Source organism: Chrysoperla carnea, chromosome 1 (assembly GCF_905475395.1).
Source record: "Chrysoperla carnea chromosome 1, inChrCarn1.1, whole genome shotgun sequence".
In the NCBI taxonomy this organism is placed as follows: Eukaryota; Metazoa; Arthropoda; class Insecta; order Neuroptera; family Chrysopidae; genus Chrysoperla; species Chrysoperla carnea.
Genome location: NC_058337.1, coordinates 55204152 through 55224794, shown reverse-complemented (window position 1 = coordinate 55224794; position 20643 = coordinate 55204152). Strand labels below are relative to the sequence as shown.

The following is a 20643-nucleotide window of genomic DNA, read 5'->3' as shown; positions in this document are numbered from 1 at the left end:
TTTAACACGGCAAGCAATGCGATGTGATACGATGCGCTTGCTACACACTCTCAGTTGATGAGTTTTTTTAAAAAGTTTTTTATTTTTTGTAAACTTGTTTTATATCATCAACTTTAAACTAACTACATATAATTTTAACTTCATAATACAAATACAATTTGAAGCAACAACATACAAACATCACACATACCTTCTTTAAAAAGAAATACGATTTTTATATTATTATTAAATAGTAGGACAAGTAACTGTTAATTCACCGACTAAAATGTATATACATAATACATATACGACTCACTATAACTATGTATTTATGTGAAGCTATAGATAGCTTAGTTTAATGCTATTGACTGCATTGATGAAGAAACGAATATTGAATACATTCTTCTGCTTTTTTCCAATAAACTTATTAAAATATATTTTGAAAAATTTGAAAATTTGTTTGAAAATTGTCTTTAACTTAGGATAGGGAAATTCTTGTAATCTGTCCGACAATCCAAATAGAAATTTTCAACATATCAACATTTCATGTTCAAGCGAGGTATTTATACCACTTTTAGATTGATATCTGCGGGTATGCATGGGCTTGTGTATATTTTCGGAGATATTTTTTCGTTCACAATTTCTCGTGAACGAAAGATAAACAGAGATTGGGCCAATCGTTGAGTAGGTAATAACATCAAAATGTGCTGAAAGACTGTCAAAACATAGAAATAAGAGGTTGAGGAGGAGAAACTTTTGATAAATTTGTAGGAAATCACTCAAAGAATAAATTATATCTTATACATTTCTTCCGCAAAATTTACATTTATTGAAATATTTACAATTATATGAATTTATATAACATTAAAAAGGAAAATTTCCCAGTAGCGGGTACTGATCGCAGTACCTCTGGTATAAAAAGAGCGTATTTAACCTCTAAGTTACACATTACACGTATCTGTTCCCATCTGAAATCTTCATCATCTAAGAAATTGAATGTGCACCCATGAGGGTAGCACTCACATGAACAGCTTCTTTTAAACTTCCTCTGGTTAGATTGACTTGTATGTATATTTAATTTCTTTTGAAAATCAAATCTAGGATGTCTATTTAGAATATTTTCATACAGATTTGAAATTATGAAAATGTATGTATGCACTAAATAGTAGCATTATATTGAAGAGTATACCTTCTACGAACCTACGCGCTTATTATATTTATTACGTACGTGTAAACTATACGTCGATGTAATTGGAAACTTAAAGCTGAATTTTGTTTCATGATCCTTTTTGTCTGGCTTTTTGAGGAAGGAAGTTATGTAACAAATAAATTGGTTTTAATAAATAAGTTTTAATTGAAGTTCGAGTATCGAACTAATGTAAATCGAAATTTTCCATTTTCGTGTGTTTCGATTGTTTTTCTTGTCTGCCGTTAACATAAGAATAAATTTCCCTACAATTCTGCTCCTACCTAGACCTAGATAGACATTTAGCTGAGATGCGTTCGCCTACATATTGTTATATTTATGAAATTATGCTCCGTTATTTTTTTCCAATATTTCGAACTGCCAGATAACATCCTTGATATAAACTTAAATTTTCTTGCTTTAAATGAGGCTAAAAATTATTTTTTGATTATATAGTTCTTCAAAATATTCATGCATAAATTTAGACTTACCTAAAGTTTTTAACTGATATGTTGATGGAAGTATCAGATTATTTAATATTTGTCATAATTATAAATGTTGGGGCATTGGCAATTTTATTTAAATGCAGATTTTAAACTAGCAAAAATATACTAGCTCTTCTGATCTTCGGGGTAACCAAATACGAAAATGTGGCATTCTAAGCTTTAATATTTGCTAAATAATTGATCAAAAATATAATAAAATCGTGGTAAATTGAGAATATACTCAGTTTATGTAAAAAAGAAACTAAGCCATGGGTTCAAATAATGTGCAATAAATTTTCAACAGCAGAATGTTTATTCTGATCTCAATGGGTTTACATCATGGAATAATGCATCATGGTATACATTTTTATAAGATCAGGAAAAGATTTGGCTACCCTACACATGTACTAAATATTATTAGTTAAAAAGAATTTCTTTAACACAGAATAAATTAATGTTATATAAATAAAGTTTATTTTGATAAAAAATTAGAAATTTTGGACATACAGTGTTAAAGGGTCAACTGATAGGTCAGTGTTGGCCTACTAAAATACTCAAATAAATATTTTGTTTTAAAGTCATATTTAAATATTTAAGTAATAAGTAGTTTTTAGTTAATTTATACTATCATCATCAATACCACCTTGGTTAACTTTTGTCTCAATGTCAAGTGATGTCTGACGGTCTTACATAAAAATATTTTACGATTATTATTATTATTATTATTTGTTTTAAATATTTATTTTACTTTTCTTTATGATAATACTTAATGGAATTTTGTTTGAATTGTTTTTTAGAGTCATCGAGCTAATCAAAAATACCATTAAATTTGTCTAACAAAGATTTCTACTTGAGTGTATCATTAAAAGATTATTGACATTTAAAAATAAGGAAAAATTATAATTCGAAATAATGACTATTTTTTAACCCTCGAATTATAAAAAAGGGGTGTTATAAGTTTGACCGCTATGTGTGTGTGTCTGTCTGTGGTATCGTAGCACCTAAACGAATGAACCGATTTTAATTTTGTTGGTTTCATTTGAATGATAATTTAATGAGGAGTGTTCTTAGATATGCTTCAAGTGCGAGCTTAGTTTTCCGTACCATAAAAAATTACAAAAATTGGCGATGGTCTTCAAAATCGATTCAGTTTGGAAAGGCATGACATATAATTTTAATATATAAATAATTACTATGGAAATGAATGTTCAAATAAATCTGGCTCAATTCATTTCGAAAACTGAAATGGTAAAATAATTAAGTAATTCAAAACAATAATTCAAAGGAACTCAACTCAACTCAAATATTTCAATTTCAATTAAAATTTTTTCAAAAATTTGTCCCAAAAAATGATAGCTCTCTAAATATCCTTTTCATTTCATCTGATGTCCTTGATCATCGCTTTGATACTGATTTAAGAAGGAGTGTTTTAAGTTTAAAGTGTTATTTGTGCGCTTGTGTATATCTCAGTGACATCGTAGCCCCTAAACGGTCGAACCGACTTTATTGAGAATATTTATAGCTAAGTTTCAAAAAAATCGGTTTACAAGGAATAAATCGCATTTGTCGGGGGTTTTTTTAAATTTTCTAAATTTCACTTGTTAAGTACATTTAACACATGGAATGGTGTTTGACAACGTTTCCTAATCATGGAGTTTTTTACTAAAGATTGGAATACCTAAGGGAGCGGTGGCTTTCTAACGGTCGTACGTTAGTGGTAAATATACAAACTATATAGCATTTGTATATAGCCCGATCTATGTATTACAGCCACTACTAGATCCAAACTTTTTATTTTACTTTGTTTTTAAAAATGCATATTCAAATAGTTTTTCGAAAAACTTTTTTCAAAAAACAGTTTATTTAAGTACTTCTTAATTCACAATAAAAACGTTTACGTTATAAACAATTAGTTTTAAAATACAATGTAACACAAAATAAAAATAAAAAAAAAACAAGAATTGGGAACACTTTAGAAAATTGAACACTTAGAAAGTTACTCCTCAATGACGGCGTTTAAAAAGAGTCAATAAAACGCTTATTGTCATTGATTAAAACAAAACAAATAAAGTAAATTATGAATGTTAAAGTAATTAAAATTCATAAAAGTAAATAATACATTTTCTTTGATGATAATAAAAACAGTTTTTTTTAAACTTAATTCATCAAAAATATGCATTTTTTCTTGTTAATAAAAAATAAAAATTTCTAAATAATTACGAACGGAAATAAAACAATAATTTTGAAAACACAGTTAGATACGTTTTTTGAATTTTTTATTGCATATTATAAAAAATATTCTGATTTCATTTGTCCTATGGAAATTTTAATTTTAGAAAATAATGTATATGTAGACCAGTTTAAGAATGGAAAATTTTTTCTATATCTAGGATTACAAAGTCTAACAATTTTATATAATAAACTAGATTATATAGTTGGAATGCTCTACAACCCAAATCCCTCTTAATAATGTTATTAATGTTATGAACATAAATATTAAACTAATTAAGTTCATAATAATCTCGAATTATAATTTCAAATTATTGCTTTGAATTAATCAAAGGTAAATTTTATCAATTTTAAATTGATTGTATACTTTATTTGTATCTATGCCCGTTAAAAAATCTAAGGAAATATGGCAATCATTGATTATACTCTTTTCGAAACAAGATATTTAATGAAAATGGTAGAAGCGCAAGGAATTGTATATTATATAAATATTTTAAACTCTACTATACTCTTATCTTCTCCAACAAGTAACTCTTAATACTTTTTTTTTTGGCAAAACATCCATAACATTTGGCGTTAAATTTGGGCGGTAAATAACGTATAAGTTTAAAAATATCTCTTTTCATGAGCATTGGTCAGAAAGATTTCCAAATGATTATTTAACGCGAAAAATAGGAATAAGAGTGCCAATTAATGAGGTATTTGTTTAAAACGACCAAATTAAATAAGTGATACCGCCAAAATCAGCAATCCCCATTATTTTTAAATAATGTAATCAATAAATTTTATTATCTTCTAAGTTCATCATTTACGAACACGACTGTACCACAACAAGAAACAAGAAAAATGTCGTTTTTATAAAATGAATCTCTTATTTTTTTCTTGTGGAATTTAAACAATTTTCACAAATAAATTTTTTTACAATAATAAAAAGTATTTAATTGTTTTTAATATTCTTTAAATGTATACACAAAGATAGATAAATATTATTGGCAACTGAACTCATGGAGACTTGGTAGTATAATTAATATGTATTAATTTAATGTGATATGAAATTCAATTAACTTGACAATGTTTATCAAAAGTCTATGTATTTTGTATGCGTTCTAAACTAACCTTGACAATGTGAGTTAAAATTACTGTAACTTTATATCTATCATAATATAACATTGGAATTATGAAAGTCAGCTTATTAAAAATTTTAAATCAATTTATGATTTAAAAATTCAGATAAACTTAGCTTTTAATAAAACGAAAATTGCTTTAAAGTGGGTTATTCTAAACTATCTCTCCCTCCCCCCCTCGTATTTCGCACTCTTGTTGTTCTCTTGGTTCAAAATATTGGTGAAGCTCAAAAGTATGCCCATGAAAATATTAAAAAACCAAATGACATTTTCGAGTGAACAAAATCCCATCAAAATATTGATGGTAAGCATTGTTATAAAACTAGACAATTTGAGGTTTATATATTTTATTCTAATTATGTATTTGTCATTTTATTATACATAATTCGGTTACCAACCTCATTCCCTAAGATTCGAAGTAAAAATAGCTTAAAATGAACCCAAGAAACATTGCCATGAAAGTATCATCTAAATCTGTGAAGCCACTTTTAAAAGGATTTTTAAATTGGTGGAAGCGCAAGTAATTTAGTTAAACATATCTCTATACGTACATAATCAACTAAAACTGAATATTATTTGCGCTCCCACCAAAAGTGTATTATGTTAATAATTGCATGTTTATATATATGTTCTTATTACTTTAGTTAATTGAAGATTAAAAAAAAAAATTAGTTACTACTTTGAACCTGGCCACAGTTGTTTATTACGCTACGATTATTTAAACAAATCTATCGTCCAAAGTTTTGAGAAACACCTCTTTTTGGGGATTGGAAAAATATATATTACTTGAAAACTAAGTATCAGATTAAAAAAGTTGTAGCTAACATATTTCTACACATTTTGATTTTTTGTATATACGACTTCCTAGCATAAAACTGTATTGGACAAGATAAAATAGATTTTGTATATATCTCGGCAAATTTGATGCTAGTTGTATATAAAATTGAAATGTGCCGAATTATGTCAACTACAAATTGCTATTTATGAAGATTTTGGTTTATAATAAGTTTTCCTATTTTTTAGGCAGGTTTATAATAAGTTTTGGTATTTTGTGATTCAAAATTGTTGGGAAAGCCGAAAGTTTTTCCGTTCCTAAGTCTTTAAGTCAGACTGGAGGAATCATATGTTTATACATTCGTTAATTACTCAAATAAATTTCTCTTGTTTGTGTGTTTGTGGAAATTATATCTGTTGATGCGGGCGCAGGAGGAGTATACAAACTTTTTTGAAATGATTTTAAGTTGTTTTCTATTTTTTATAATTCGATTTTCAGTATTCGATGAGCTTTGAAAATAGCATAAAACACGTATGAAGTATTCAACGATTTTAATTTCTATTTCGAAAGAAACAGATTCCCAAATCGAAATTGATTTCACATAGATTTTTACTATGTTTTTTTTCTTTGTAAGTAGACAAATAAAATAAAATTAATAAACATTTTAACCCCAATCTTTCATTAATTTTATTTTATATTTGATTAAAAATAAAACTATTAAATATTACTTAATTATTTTATAGTATAAAAATTATGATTTTATTTTAAAATGTAGAACAAATTATAATATGAACTGTATATAGATATAACGTTGGTAATTTTCTCATGTGCATATTAATAAAATCTTACATTAAAATATTGTATTTATAAAAACTTTAAAAATAATTTAATTATTCTAAAATTGTATTGTTTTAAAAATAAAATAATTTTTTTTTTTAAATCAAACCTTATAAACTAAATTATTATTATATTGTTTAACGCAATAATATAATTATTATTGAATAAAAATTACTATTCATATTGTATTTTATAATTTTTATATAAAGAAATTATTAGATAATCTATGAAAAATTATTATTAATTTTCATATATTATTTACATGCTAGCGTTAAAATAAAAATTGAAAAATTAATGTACGTCGTCCAACGTCTTAGATGAAGTGTTAGCCAAAAAATATAGCCGGTTTAATTTAATAGTCAAACTTAATATGACATTTTTAATGTGAGAAATTTTAATGTGGCACTGAATACTAAAACTTAATTTTTAATATGAAAAGATGATATTTTTGAACGAGAAAATTATTTTAAGAAAAGATTAAAGGGGTGGCTGAATAGTAGATTTGAAACGGATATCCGGCCTATCCGGGGGATGCCGCATAGTAATTCAGTATCCGGCCGAATTCTGGATAGTAAAATTTAAAAAATTATCATTATTTTACACAAGTTTATTTAATAATCGTACGTTAAAAATATTTGTTTATTAATTATTTTAGTACTCAAAATTAACAAGTGGCAAATTGTGGTGAATGAATACCAAATTTTCCGCATTTGTTGGTAAGAGGAGACTCCACTTGGCTGAGTATACGGGACCATCTTCTGAAAGTATCCTTTCTCTGTAAACGCTACTACCAGGTGTCGGAGGATAAACTCTAATAAATCCTCCCAACTGCGGGTACTGATTCAAATTAACTGACTGCCAAATGTATGGGTCGGGATTCCGATCTTTTCGAGATGTCTTTAAAAAAAGTCAATCTCTATAGCAATTGGATTTTGCCACTTCAATAAAACACAAAAACTGTCATAAGATTCACGTGTGAGCAGGTGATGAAGACGGTTATGATCTGTTACTGTCAGAAGAAGATTCATCTTTAGAGTTTTTTACATAGTTTATCATGATTTTCTGTCGCGCTTTTTCAATTTCAAGAACTCCTAAATAGTTTGACTTGAACCACGGCGATAAGTGAAATGAATTGGAACTACCGGCCCGAATATCCGGTAGCCAGTTAGCCGGCGCTCCTGCTTCGTATCTTTCCGAATATCCGATATCTGACCAAACCACTATCCGTTTCATGTCTACTCAATAGCCTGACTTCCTTTACTTTAAGATTTTTAATTTTTTAAGTAAATTTGTTTCCTTTAATTCCCTTAATCCATAAAACAACAATTTCTATAGCAAAGAAGTACTCGAAGATTTACACATTTAAGCATGTAAGTAGATATTTCCAAATTATAAGCTAAATCCTAAATATAGATAATTGACAGTATTAACACAATTTTTTTTTTAAATCATGATATAATATTAAGGTGTTTTTTGATTGACGAACAAATTTGAAAAAACAGCCAAGGTTACCTAATGCTTTATGTATTGTTTTTGATATTTTTTATTACAACTAACTAATATTGTACACCTAAGAACCTTAGACAATGTATAAATTCATTGTATTAATTTGCTGGCTGGAAGCAAAATATGTATTTCAATATTTTTACAATACGTCATATTTAATGATTAAAATCTTATTATTTTGCTTTTATTTATTCAAAGTTTGTTCTATTTTATAATTTGTTTTAAATCGATAATTTTATTTATCAATTAAAATGTAGAACGATAAACCATCAGATCAGATCTTTCTTAGAATTAATGTAGATTTTCAAGTCCCTTTTCACAGCAAAATGGATGGAGAAAGTAATGATAAGAAAATGGTCGGCAAGGTACTTCAGAGTTTAAGAACTTGAGAAATTGTTACCAAAATATAATATTCATATACAATTAAAAAAAAAAACAACATACATATATGCCACATACACATGACTGGTATGTATTATATATACTATACAATTTTCGAACCTTATTTGCGATCTCACGGATAAACAGTTTTCAAAAAAAATGTTTCAAAATGAGGACCCCCAGGACTCGACTGACCTATGTTTCTCATTTAGGAACTTGACCTCACTTTTTACTTCCTAAGCACGCTGTAAAAATTAATATATTTTTCCGTTTTTGAGATATCGTGTTGTCAGACGGACAGACAGACAGACAACTGGAAATTGACTAATTCAAATATAGGCATTAATTAATACACAATCTCTGACAAAAAAATTACCCACAGTAAAACTTTTTTGTTAATTTGAAAGATTTCTTCAACAAGGGTGAAATTAAATTCTTCTTCTCATTTTGGGGGGAAACTGATTGTGTCTAGGTTTAATCTAGGTAAATTGAAAGTCTTTTAATGATATGTTTTTAAAGCAAATAATTTTCCAGATAAATGCTTATTAAAGTATGTATTATTGTCTATTTTTATACCATGTATATATGAAATATATCAAGGTATACTAAGTTTAGCCCCAAGTTTGTAACGCTTAAGAATATTGATGCTATGAACAAAATTTTTGTAGAGGTGTTCAAAAAATCACCTAATTAGTCCATTTTCGGTTGTCTGTCCGTCTGTCCGTCCGTTAACACGATTACTCAAAAACGAAAAGGATATCAAGCTTGGTCAGGATGTAAAAATGAGTTTGAGTTTGTTATGAAATTATTAAATTTTTTCTTTGCCAGTACAAAATTATTTTGCAATCTGAAGGTAAGTAAAAAACATTCTTAACTGTTTTGAATTCAAGTATTTTTTAATAAGAATATGTGCATTGAATCATATGATTAACTATTTGAAAGTAACTTAAGTAATGGTGGCTGGTTGCAAATGCCCTTCTAAGTAATACTACAGCAGGCAACAAAAAAAACCAAACAATTATTTATCTCCAAAGAGTGTGTATCAAGCAGCATTCTTGCTCTTTGTTTACTGACGTATTATTCTATTTTTTGAGGTCATATATATTTTTCAAACAATCAATATAATAAATATTTTTTGAAACAAAAAATTATTAATAAAAGATTTTTTTTTTATAAAATGTAATAATTTGTGAAGAGATTAACGGTAGTTTATATAAAAATTACATTTTTTCACCCAAAAAAATAAATTTAATTTTTTTTCTCACACGAGGTTTTGTCAAATTGTCGACTGCGGTTTTAATCGTGCGGTGGTCAAATTACTGTTGTATATTGTATCAATCTTTTCTTAATTGAATTTTTACTCAACAATATATTGCGTTTTTGTATATAATAAGAATAAAAATAAAAATTATTTTTAAAGGACAAGCTTTTATTGTACTGAAAAATAGAAACAAATTATTTCTATAAGTCCCTATTTGTAAAATATATGACTGTTTGTAAAAGCTGGATGCTGTCAATTTAAAATATCAAGGATGATTTGAAGCGCCTCAAGCTTGTACCAACACTTATGTGTGAGTGCATCATAGAAATAACTATTTTCTTTTTTTTAATACAATAAAAGCTTGTCCATTAAAAAATATTTTTTATTAAAATTTTTAGTATAAAACTAATTAACGTATGCTTACCAAGTATGGTGGAAGCGTTGGGAAACCAGGCCATGCTCACTATAAAAATGCTTAGCTTACCATGCATTTTCATTCAAAGTAAACGTATATGAAATTGTTTTGCTTTGAAATTCAGTTGCAAGATTTAACCCGAACAAACATGCATATAAACACTATAACTTAAATAAAATCTTGTGGAAAAGATTTACGACTATCAGCCAGAATAAATTCTTGTAAACGGGTAGCATTTAGACAAAGATTTTACTCCCAAAAACTAGGAGTCAGGAGGAAAAAATCACAAGCATAAAAAAAAAATTACTCATGTCTAACTGAATATAAAAATTGTGTGGTTAGAATGTAAAAGTGTCCATGTGGTCAAAACATAAAAGTTTGCTATTTGAATTTTAATCTCGAAAAATATCCAAAAGTTGAAACAAAAATTCACAAAAGTATTATTTTTGTTTAAAATTGGTTAGAAACTCAAAAATATTTATTATTGATTTTGAGTTTTATAATAGTTTTTAGGGTATTAAACTAAAACGAAAATTTGGACAAATCTTTAACAAGAAATGGAAAGCTACTCACATCAGTATTATTTATTGAAAATAATTTCATTAATTTAAATAAATTCTTCAAATTGCAAAATAATTTTAAAAATAAAAATAATAAATTTTTTAGTAACGCAATGAAAATATTCTCGAGCGAGTCGAGTAACATTATCAACACCACTCCTTTAATTTATAAACAAAGTACAGAATATCTAAAGACAGAGACTAAAAAAAGATATACATATATGTTAAGAATGTATATACTGTCATACCAAACTGGGTTGGCCACTTATTATATATATGACGTTAAGTGAATATTTAAAAAGTTTTGCATGCCTGACACTCATATCAAAAAGTATATGTGTGTATGATGATTGAATTAATAAAGCATGTGGACTAGGAATTCAATTGAAATTGTTAGCGTGTGAAATTTTAATAAGCATAACTGCTTAGATATTCATCGATTCAATGAGTTTTTTACTATTAGTGTTAATTTTATCTGATTTTGTAGCAAAACAAAAAAAAAAGTGTATCTGGAGAAATTTGCATGCTATAGTATATGCAAAATGGTGAGGCATGCCAATTAAATTTTATATTTTTTCAATTCAATTTCCTTATCACTTGAAATATGCTAAATAATTACTTATTGAAATTTGCGTGTGATCAGTTTTGAAACTTCACTGAATTGTTGTTAAGAATAAATTATTATTGATTGACTTTAAGTTTTGCTTTCAATTTAAAAAAATTGAGGAGATGTAGAAAAAATTGCACTTAAAATTTGCATGTATAAAGGGTCCCGTGTTCGAGCAATAGATAAAAATTCTAAGCAGATAAGAAATTTTTGGTCACTACGAAAAACAAAATTAAAAATTGCGAAAAATCAAGTCTCAAATTTCTTTATTACCAAACTTACCATTATCGATCGCCTATAGAAATGTATTAATAAAGAATCAAATAATTTTCGTTGCATTATTAGCTCACGCAGGGGCTTCGTACATCACTAATAGGTAGGTAATATTTTTAAATGCTTTGATTACACCTGTGTGTATTTATAAAGATAATAAGATTTGTAAGATTTTTTTAAGTTACGAATTAATTTATACTTAATTTCAAAATTTTTGATTGGAATTCATATAAAAAATATTAAATGAATAAACAGGTTTGCATTTGTACACGATAAAGACCTTTATTATGACTTTAAATAATAAAATATCAAATAACCAAAAGTGTAAATTAATACACTCTGACTTAAGTAATAAGAATTCATTCGTATGGTTGAGTAATTTTTTTACCTTGACACTGACTGAGAGGGTATTCTTACAGGTATTCTCAACAGCATAAAAAAAATACGTTCTGCAAGTATACCATAATCTTTGACGTAATCAGTGAGTGCATTGATCGTTGATAATATAATTATTTATTTGAATCGGCCTTTATTGTGTGAATAAATCGATGTTGACTGACAATCGCCGGTATATCCGGTACGACATCTAAGGTAATACGGAAATTGAATAATACGTTAAAATTATTTTAATTTACAATACAAAAGAATATTTATTAACTTTTAGGTCTTCTTGAAATGGTGGCTTTCTTTTAAGAACCGTATGTGCTACAATACAGTTTATGGTCCCTAGCTATAAAAGAAATATAAGCAAATAGTAAAATGATTGACTAATATTTTTATGCGTAATTAAGGTCAGAATTATAAAATTTATTAGGCTTTATTTATTTATTACATCATTTTCTTCTATTGATTGTGCATATATGAATTTTTACGTTTAGAGATTCCACGTAGCGATTTTAAAATTTGGAATATTTGTACCAGAATAACTTAATCAACTGAAATTTTATATTTGATTCTCTGGTTTACGTTATTTTAACAAACCCTATACCAGTTAGAAAAATTAGTACCTATATTTGTTTTTAAAGCAAGGCATACTCTATCTGGTGTTTTTAATAAGTGGTAGCACTATTCCCTATAGGTTCTGTTCGTAATAAATCTAGCACCTGATGTGGTATGCCGCAGTCATTTCAGAACGATTGAAAAATTGAGAAACTGTTGTCACGCCGTGTACAACAATTTTTTCATTTACGAAAATTTGAACACCCACCGACAATTATAAGATTGTAGAGCAGTTTAATAATTTCGAAGGGGAAACATTTATTAGAAACAATCTGGACAACAGCGACTTTCAAATACTCACGCCTGGCCCTGGACCTTATATAGTTAACGATCTTTCATAATCCCAAAACTGATCCAATTTAAAATCAATTAGATAAGCTTGAAAAAAATCTAAGTTTTTAAAGTAATTTTAAAGTAATATCTAAAATTAAAAAAATTTCAATCAAGATGACTCAGTATTTAATTTTTTAAGAACATAAAAGAGAACTTGTTTAATGAATATAGTTTAAGATAAATTTAAAATAAAAAAATAATTTCTATTCTATTTTTCTTAAAAGGCCAAGGTTTTCACTTCAATCATAAAATTACCATACTGATTTTAATGTATTTCCAATTTATAAAAACTAAAGTATTTAATACCGTGTGTTTCAGAAATTTAATGTAGTGAATATTGTCATATCTTATCATTATAACATAATAACTCGCTCACCCTAGCAATTGTTTTTCCTGTTGCATTATTCGTTCTGAATAAGAAAATTAACTGTTTTTGATCTGCAAGCGAGACATATCCGGTGCAGACATTCTTAATATATTATGATTATAGCGATTTGAGCTTGTGAGCAACACGGAAACTTTGTAGGCATCTTATTTTTGGTGTATTTAACAGAAAGCTTTTGTTCTGGTACTTTTTCAGCCAGGCAAAGGGTTTGAGACGGTATGGTTTTAATCAAATATGATAAATGACAAATGCACAATTAAAAACCATAGTTACTTTTTAAATAGTTTTAATCTGACATATTTAGTCGGACAATTTACACCGACCAAACAACATCATCAATATTAAATTATTAAATTATATGTATTGCGTATTCAATAAATTATCATATTGCAAATTTGAGTTGTTATAAAATTGGCTCCGATGCCGGGAATCGAACCCAAGCCTTCTGGGTGAAAGCCAGGTATCTCACGCGAAATTTTACTAATTTTTAGTGAAACAGATGCTCACCATAAGCAAAATCTTAAAACTGCGTTTGAGATTCTCAATAGAGCTATTCAAATAAATTCATCGAAATCTATTTTTAATGTTTTTTTTTTTTTTTTTTTTTTAATTATAAAATTGATTCTGAAGGAATTTCCCCGTCTCCTTCTATCTCAATTGCGGAAACCCTTAAATTTCTTCAAAGTTGTTTGGAGAAGATTAATCTTTTTGTTCGATTTATTCCGAATTGTTGGGAAATTTTGGCTCCATGGAATCAACTTCTTAAAAACAGTCAAAGTTCAGCGAAGTGTTTTTCCTTAAATGCACGACAATTTTCAGATTTTCATTTTATTAAAACCATGGCGTTACAGGTTCCTGTTCGTTAGCCGTACATGCAGTTTTAGGATACCTAGCAAGGACTTGTGTAACTCCACCATTGAAATTCATATAGAGTGGAAAATGAATGAGTCTAATAACCATATATCTAGCCATAAAAACGACTCCGGCAACTTATTCAATGTTATTGATGGATTAAGGACAGGAGTAGTTTTTGTGGTTAAATATTGCGTACGTTATTACTCTATACACCAAGCTGATGGTCTTGCCATGCAGACCCTGAAATGTATTCTAATTTTCCGTCATGTTTAGCTAATTAGTAGGACCTCTTCATCTCGCTGGAAAGGAGGAATGACATAAAAAATTCAATTAAATGTACATAAAAAAGAAGCTTACAATGTTTCAATAATAAGCACAACCTGAAATTCCTATTTATGTTATTAAGACGAGATCGAAAGGAGTTAATTAATCCTATTAGTACGAATAATACAACAGGAAAAACCAACCAGCAATGGTACGCAAATTCTACTCCAAAATTGTTATTGCTCGACGTACTGTTTACAATATACTGCGTAGAACCTTCACAATTAACTGTATAGGAGACGATTCATAACGCTGTGTTTCATACTCAAAACTTGTGTATTGAAATCTAAAATTTGTTACGTTCTAATCTTTATGATAAAATATGTAGATTTTGGTAACGCATTTTATAAAGGATCGAAATTTGAGACGCCAAATTCCAAAGTGACGGGCTAATTTTGAAAGAAGAAGTTATTCTAATTTAAAACTTCGGTTATTCTCTGATATGAGCCATAAATAGGTAAGTTTATTTCTGACAAACATACACTGTTTTGCTTACATTTTTCAAAAAATATAACTTTAAGGGGGTCTTTTGGGCCTATTTGTGATTATGGGACCATGCCAAATTTCTTTCCAGCTTACAAAGTTATTTTTATATTTTTTCGTCTCATATTTCTTATATTTTAAGTTTGCCATGCAGATAAAAATTTCCTAAGCTACCTGAAGGAGAAGACTACTGAACATTTCCGTAGAGGTAAAAGACGTTTTGAACGACCACGGTAACATCCTCTCAAATTTTCAACCGTTGTGAAATATGTGCCAAATACTATGCCAGCCTCCAGATCTATGGCAACTGTCGGATACCTATTTGGCAAAAATCTATGTTTTCATTCAGTCATGTGATTATGGGACCATGAAATATCTGCATACATAGTTGGATACATAATATTATTTCTTGACCAATTATCGAATTGGAAGTCAATTCCAAACATTCTGCCATGTTAGAATCTTATAATGATTAAAATAAGTAGGCAAATAAGATGTATTTATAGTTCTTTTAATTAGAAGTTCTTTGCAATATGAGTAAAATGTTATTGTATATTCTCTTTGGAAAAATGTGATTTTATTCATTCTTCCCGAAATATCAAATATCAATCAAGAAGTTTTGCTTCAGCCATATAGATTCTTACCTTATTTTGTATAACTAAACGCTATAGCCAAAGAAGAAAAAGTTGATATATCCCAAAAGAACTGTAAGTACACAAAAGATAGTTTTAACACAACAGCATAACGATAATTACATTAAACGCACACAGAATACAAATAATGCTCTTCTACCCACAATCAAAAATTCGCAGTTACTTTTTATTTTGTATGAACACACTCAAAAAAAAAAATCACAAATCCACAAACATATTTTCGCACACTACAACAACAATTTCAAACGGTGCGGTCGGTGGTCGATGTACTCTCGCGGTGAACGCGTCGGTATAATTTCCACTCGCTGACAATGACTTAAAGTAAGTAAAGTTCTTCACCACGTACTCAGGTGATCTAATGACTAGGTAAGTGAGTTTAGTTGAGTGAGTGAGTGTTACTTTGTGTGAGTTTGTAGTCCATCGACTGTGTATATGTGGTATCTCTTCTAGTTTACTAAGTGGGGTATAGCAGCCATATTATTATAAAGTCGGAGAATGCAATACAGGTATGAGCAAGAAACCCACACTAGTAAACATTTGAAGAAAGGTATCATACAATACATTCACATATGTGTGGCGGTGTATGTGTGTGTGTGTTGGTTCTGAAATTTATTTAAAAAAGTTGAACAAATAGTTTTAAAACTACTTCTTCATTAAGAGCTTCAAACTCAAATAATATTTGCAATAATATGACTTACTATGAAAATGGTGAAGAAATTTCGGGCCTTACACTGCTTTTGAACGATACATTCAATACAAAAAAAAATCATTCAATGAGAAACAGTAAACGGAAGTTAGAAAATAGAGCGCAGAAAGATTGACTTCTTGCTGACTGTTATATAAAAACATGTATCCGCTCGGTAAAGTCTATGTTAGTTCACTCTAATTAGGCATCAAACTCGGAATGAGTAATAATAAGCTGAATTTTCTTATATAGCTTCATTTTGTCGTTGTAAAAGTTGTCTCAAAATTTTCATAAAATATCTGTAAATTACTCAAAGTCAAAAGTAAAAAAAAAAAAACAGTTTTTTCGCGATTATCTCGGTTTCCATTGCTCCAATGATTTCAACATCTATTGTATAGCATAAAATTTGCGACAAATTTTATTTTAAACATTTTTTCATATGTTCAACCGTTTCGAGATGGGGGCGGTGAGCGTCATAACTGAAACTGATTCACTCACTGACTTAGGTTTACAAATTCTAAATGACTTCTAAACATGGGGGTCGTTCATAAAATACGCTCGCACTCAAGGGGGGGGGGGGGGGGGTTCTGTTGAATGTGACAAGATGTGACAAGGAGGCAGGGGGTCTAAAACAATGTGACGTTCGCGGCTTATTAAAAAATTTAATTGGAGAATTTCTTTCAGCTACTTTATTTAAATTTTATTGAAAAATAAAATTAATATTTTTTAATATAAAAATTTGTGTACTTTTAATCAAAATTTGCTATTTTTAGGGGAAGGGGGCTCAGTTTTTGTGACGTAATATTTATAGGGGGATCACAGAAAGTGTGACGTACTTTATGAACGGCCCCATGCTAGAAAGATGCAGTTTTCGGCATTTGACGTGAAATTGGTTGAAACCCACAGGAAAACTTCAATTTTTTATTGCTACCCTCCAGAAATTCTTATCCTACCGTTATCTTTGTAAGCTTAAATTTACCAGGTTATATTCGATTTATAATAATTGATTATCCTGTTCTGTTAATACATGGTTTAATTATGACTGACGTAGCTGCTCCGTCCTTTTTTAAGGGAGAAAGTTTTAACGGTGTTCCAAGTTGCATTCATTTCTTTAAAGAAAATTCGTTGTTAAATATTTTACGAAGTTTCGAATTATACAGCAAATTTTAAACGTATGCTACTAATTTATTCCAGATGCAAATATCGCACTGTGAGAATTTAAATAAAAAGATTAAGTTTAACAAAATTATAAACTGGTAATCCATTGGACTTATCTATTATACAAAAAAAAAAAAAAATACTTTTCTTCTTATTCTTGTTATTACCATTATTACCTATAATGGTAATAAACCTTTATTTTCAAAAAATTTACAAATTTTTGACTGTTGGTATTCAACCACCTGTTCTAAACAAAATCTTTCTGTTTAATACGCAGCATAACAGGTGTTCTCATAATACATGACCAAAACTACTTATCTTTATTTTTTCAGTTTTCAATTATATTTAGTATTTTATACATGTATGTTATAGCTCTATCTCACTTGTATATATTGAATACAAGAAAGTTACTCAGTCATCCGAAAGAAGTAAACAACATCTTTTTACTTATGAAACGATGGAAAAGATGTTGGTGTAGAAGCTCCACAAAACCTCGATATGTAAACTTAAATCTCTCTGTAGAGAAGCTGTATATGGAACGTCTTTTCACAACGCGGAAAATTAAATTAGCTGAAAGTTATAGTTTTTGATGTGCTGAAAGTTTTTAAGCTACCGGACCAAAAAAAATTTTGGTAGGTGCCTAGTTGGGGTGCCTAGTCGGTACCTATAATAGTACTCGAACAAAATTCGGTCGTTGTCATATATTATTTATTTTTAGTATTCAGTTATGAAGACTTTTCAGTTCTCAAAAAACAATAGTTCGAAAGCTAGGTTAGGTTAGGTTATATTGGCTGTCCACGGAAAACATCCTCAGCCTATAGAGCCCATTTTGATTCAATAGATGTGTTTTACCACCTTTTCGGTGATAATTTCATTTATCAGCTCCTCAAATATTTTCAGAGGCTGAGTGCACCTCCTTCATGCATATACCTTGCACTACACCAACCCATCACAACAATTAATTAAATTAACTGAGCTGTTAAGGTTGACTAGTTGACAGTTATATTCATGAAAAAAAATTTTTTTTTCTTCCAAAATTTGTAAGGTATGTATAGTTGTACGGTTTTTTCGCTCTCAAGATATTAATTTATTTTAGGTCGGCGATCGCAAAATAATTAAAATACAACTATCTATGATCGCGCGGTGAATACTTGTCGATGAAGTAGATAACGGAAAGACAATTATGTAAACACTAGAAATTGAAAATTGGACTATTGAAATAATTTTTCTAAAGTCGGCTTTTTGATCGGGACCGAAATTCAGAAGAGGGAAACTGCAAACCACCAACACAAGCATAGCCGATTACTTCGTTCTTATCCATGCAATGTAAATTTATTAAATAAACCGCTTTGTTAATTCTAATTAAAAGAACTACCACTTTCGAGATTCGAATCATAACCACGTAATTTCAAACGTGCATCTTTTCGCGTAATACCATCCGCATATTTGGATGGACTGAAATCCAAAATTGATTGATTTTTACTGCAAATACACAAATGATTTGTATATGGAGGTAAAATACTCATTTTTACTCCACTATGGAACTTGACTAAAGTGTTTGGCTAGTTCGTTCGTAAGCGTTTGTTCGTGTATGTATATGGTGTGCTTGTGTGTGTTTATTTTGAATATTTTTTGAATGTCCGCATTTTAAAATATTCGTTTCTTCGCACACACAAACAAACTTTAAATATCATTGAAAAGAATGTCGTTTTATTTAGTAAAGTCATGAATCAAAAATTTGAATAAAAATACAAATTTATTAGGAATTTTATACCCTGTGTATATTTTATAATCATGTATGACCTGTTTGACTGAATTACGATTAGAAATATTCATTGCACAATAAGCATCAGACGTGGCTGCATTCAATCACCATGTAGAACAGGAAACCAAATTTAATCAAGCAAGTCTTATTCGATGTGTTTTTCCAAATTTTAGAAATTATAAACGAAAATAAAAATATTTTGTTTAATCCAATAGTCTCTCATTATAAATCGTAGAAAACTTCAGTCAACCATAATACATGGTTCTTCAACATTTCTTATATGTATAAAGAATTACAGATGCTTTTTGTCAAAAAGCAACATTCAGTGGTGGATTAAGCCATCGCGGACTTTGTAGCAAGTTCTATAAGGCACCTCCCTTGATTTGCTGTAGGTTAGGACTGAAACAAGTTGTGTTTAGGTCAGGACTGAAACAAGTGAGCGTGTTTTTTGAGTATTCGAAAATCTAACTAGAGTTTTGACCAAAAAACCAAAAATTTGCCTACTTTGTTCCACTTTTCTTCCATTTGTCTCACACGGGAACCGTTTGAGCAAATTCTTTTATACCCAAATAAAAAAAGCTAATTTTTTTAATAGATTTCTCAATCAGTTAGTCTAGAGTGCGCGAGGCCTGTAGCATTTGCTAGTAGCCTTTACTTTTAAAAATAAAATTTTGTATATCATAAAAATTATAATGTTTCACGAACATTTTGTCACTAAACACTTTAACAGTATGCAAGATATGAACATTTAAAATTCCTTATTAAACAAAGAGGAAGAAACCCACTAGTGACGTCTTACGTAGGTACACCATAGAGATTACATATAAAACTTTGTTTTGCTAAAAGGAGATGGGTAACTTTGAATGCAATCTTTGATTGCTTATAACTTCTTCGTTTTTAATCAATTTTATCCCCTATTGAGAGTAATTCGAATTTCGCTTAAAAGCAAATGTGGATATAAAATTTAAAAAAAAAATAATGTTCTTTATACACAAACATTTTATTTCGAATAAGTACAAAATTATTACAAAAATTGGTGGTCTATGCCAAAAAATATATATATATATATATATATATATTTTTTTTTTTTTTTTTTTTTAAATAGAGCGATACTCAATCTATAATACAAAAATATCGATTTATAACAAAGATAAAAAAAGGTAGACTTTATTTTTACGATTTTAAATACAGGTAAAATTAGGTGATTTTTTATGTCATATGTGTAATTACTTTTGACGTAAAAAAAATTGGCTCCAAACTCACAGACACGCTTTGAAAAAAAAATAATGGGTGGAGAATGGACTAACTATTTGCTTTTACCATATCTAAAATCTAAAGTATAGACAAGATTTTAAAGTTTTTTTTAGTCAAAGAAATTTTATGCT

At 28.6% G+C, this 20643-nt stretch overlaps 1 protein-coding gene across 2 annotated transcripts in view; it reads right to left on the bottom strand.

Moving 5' to 3' along the window:
* Window positions 1-16058, bottom strand: part of LOC123302921 — a 71094-nt gene extending 55036 nt beyond the window's left edge. For both annotated transcript variants that reach the window (XM_044886018.1, XM_044886023.1), the window contains exon 1: window positions 15642-16058. The gene's annotated coding sequence lies outside the window, so the exon portion shown is untranslated. The remainder of the gene's footprint in view (window positions 1-15641) is intronic.
* Window positions 16059-20643: the final 4585 nt, after the last annotated feature.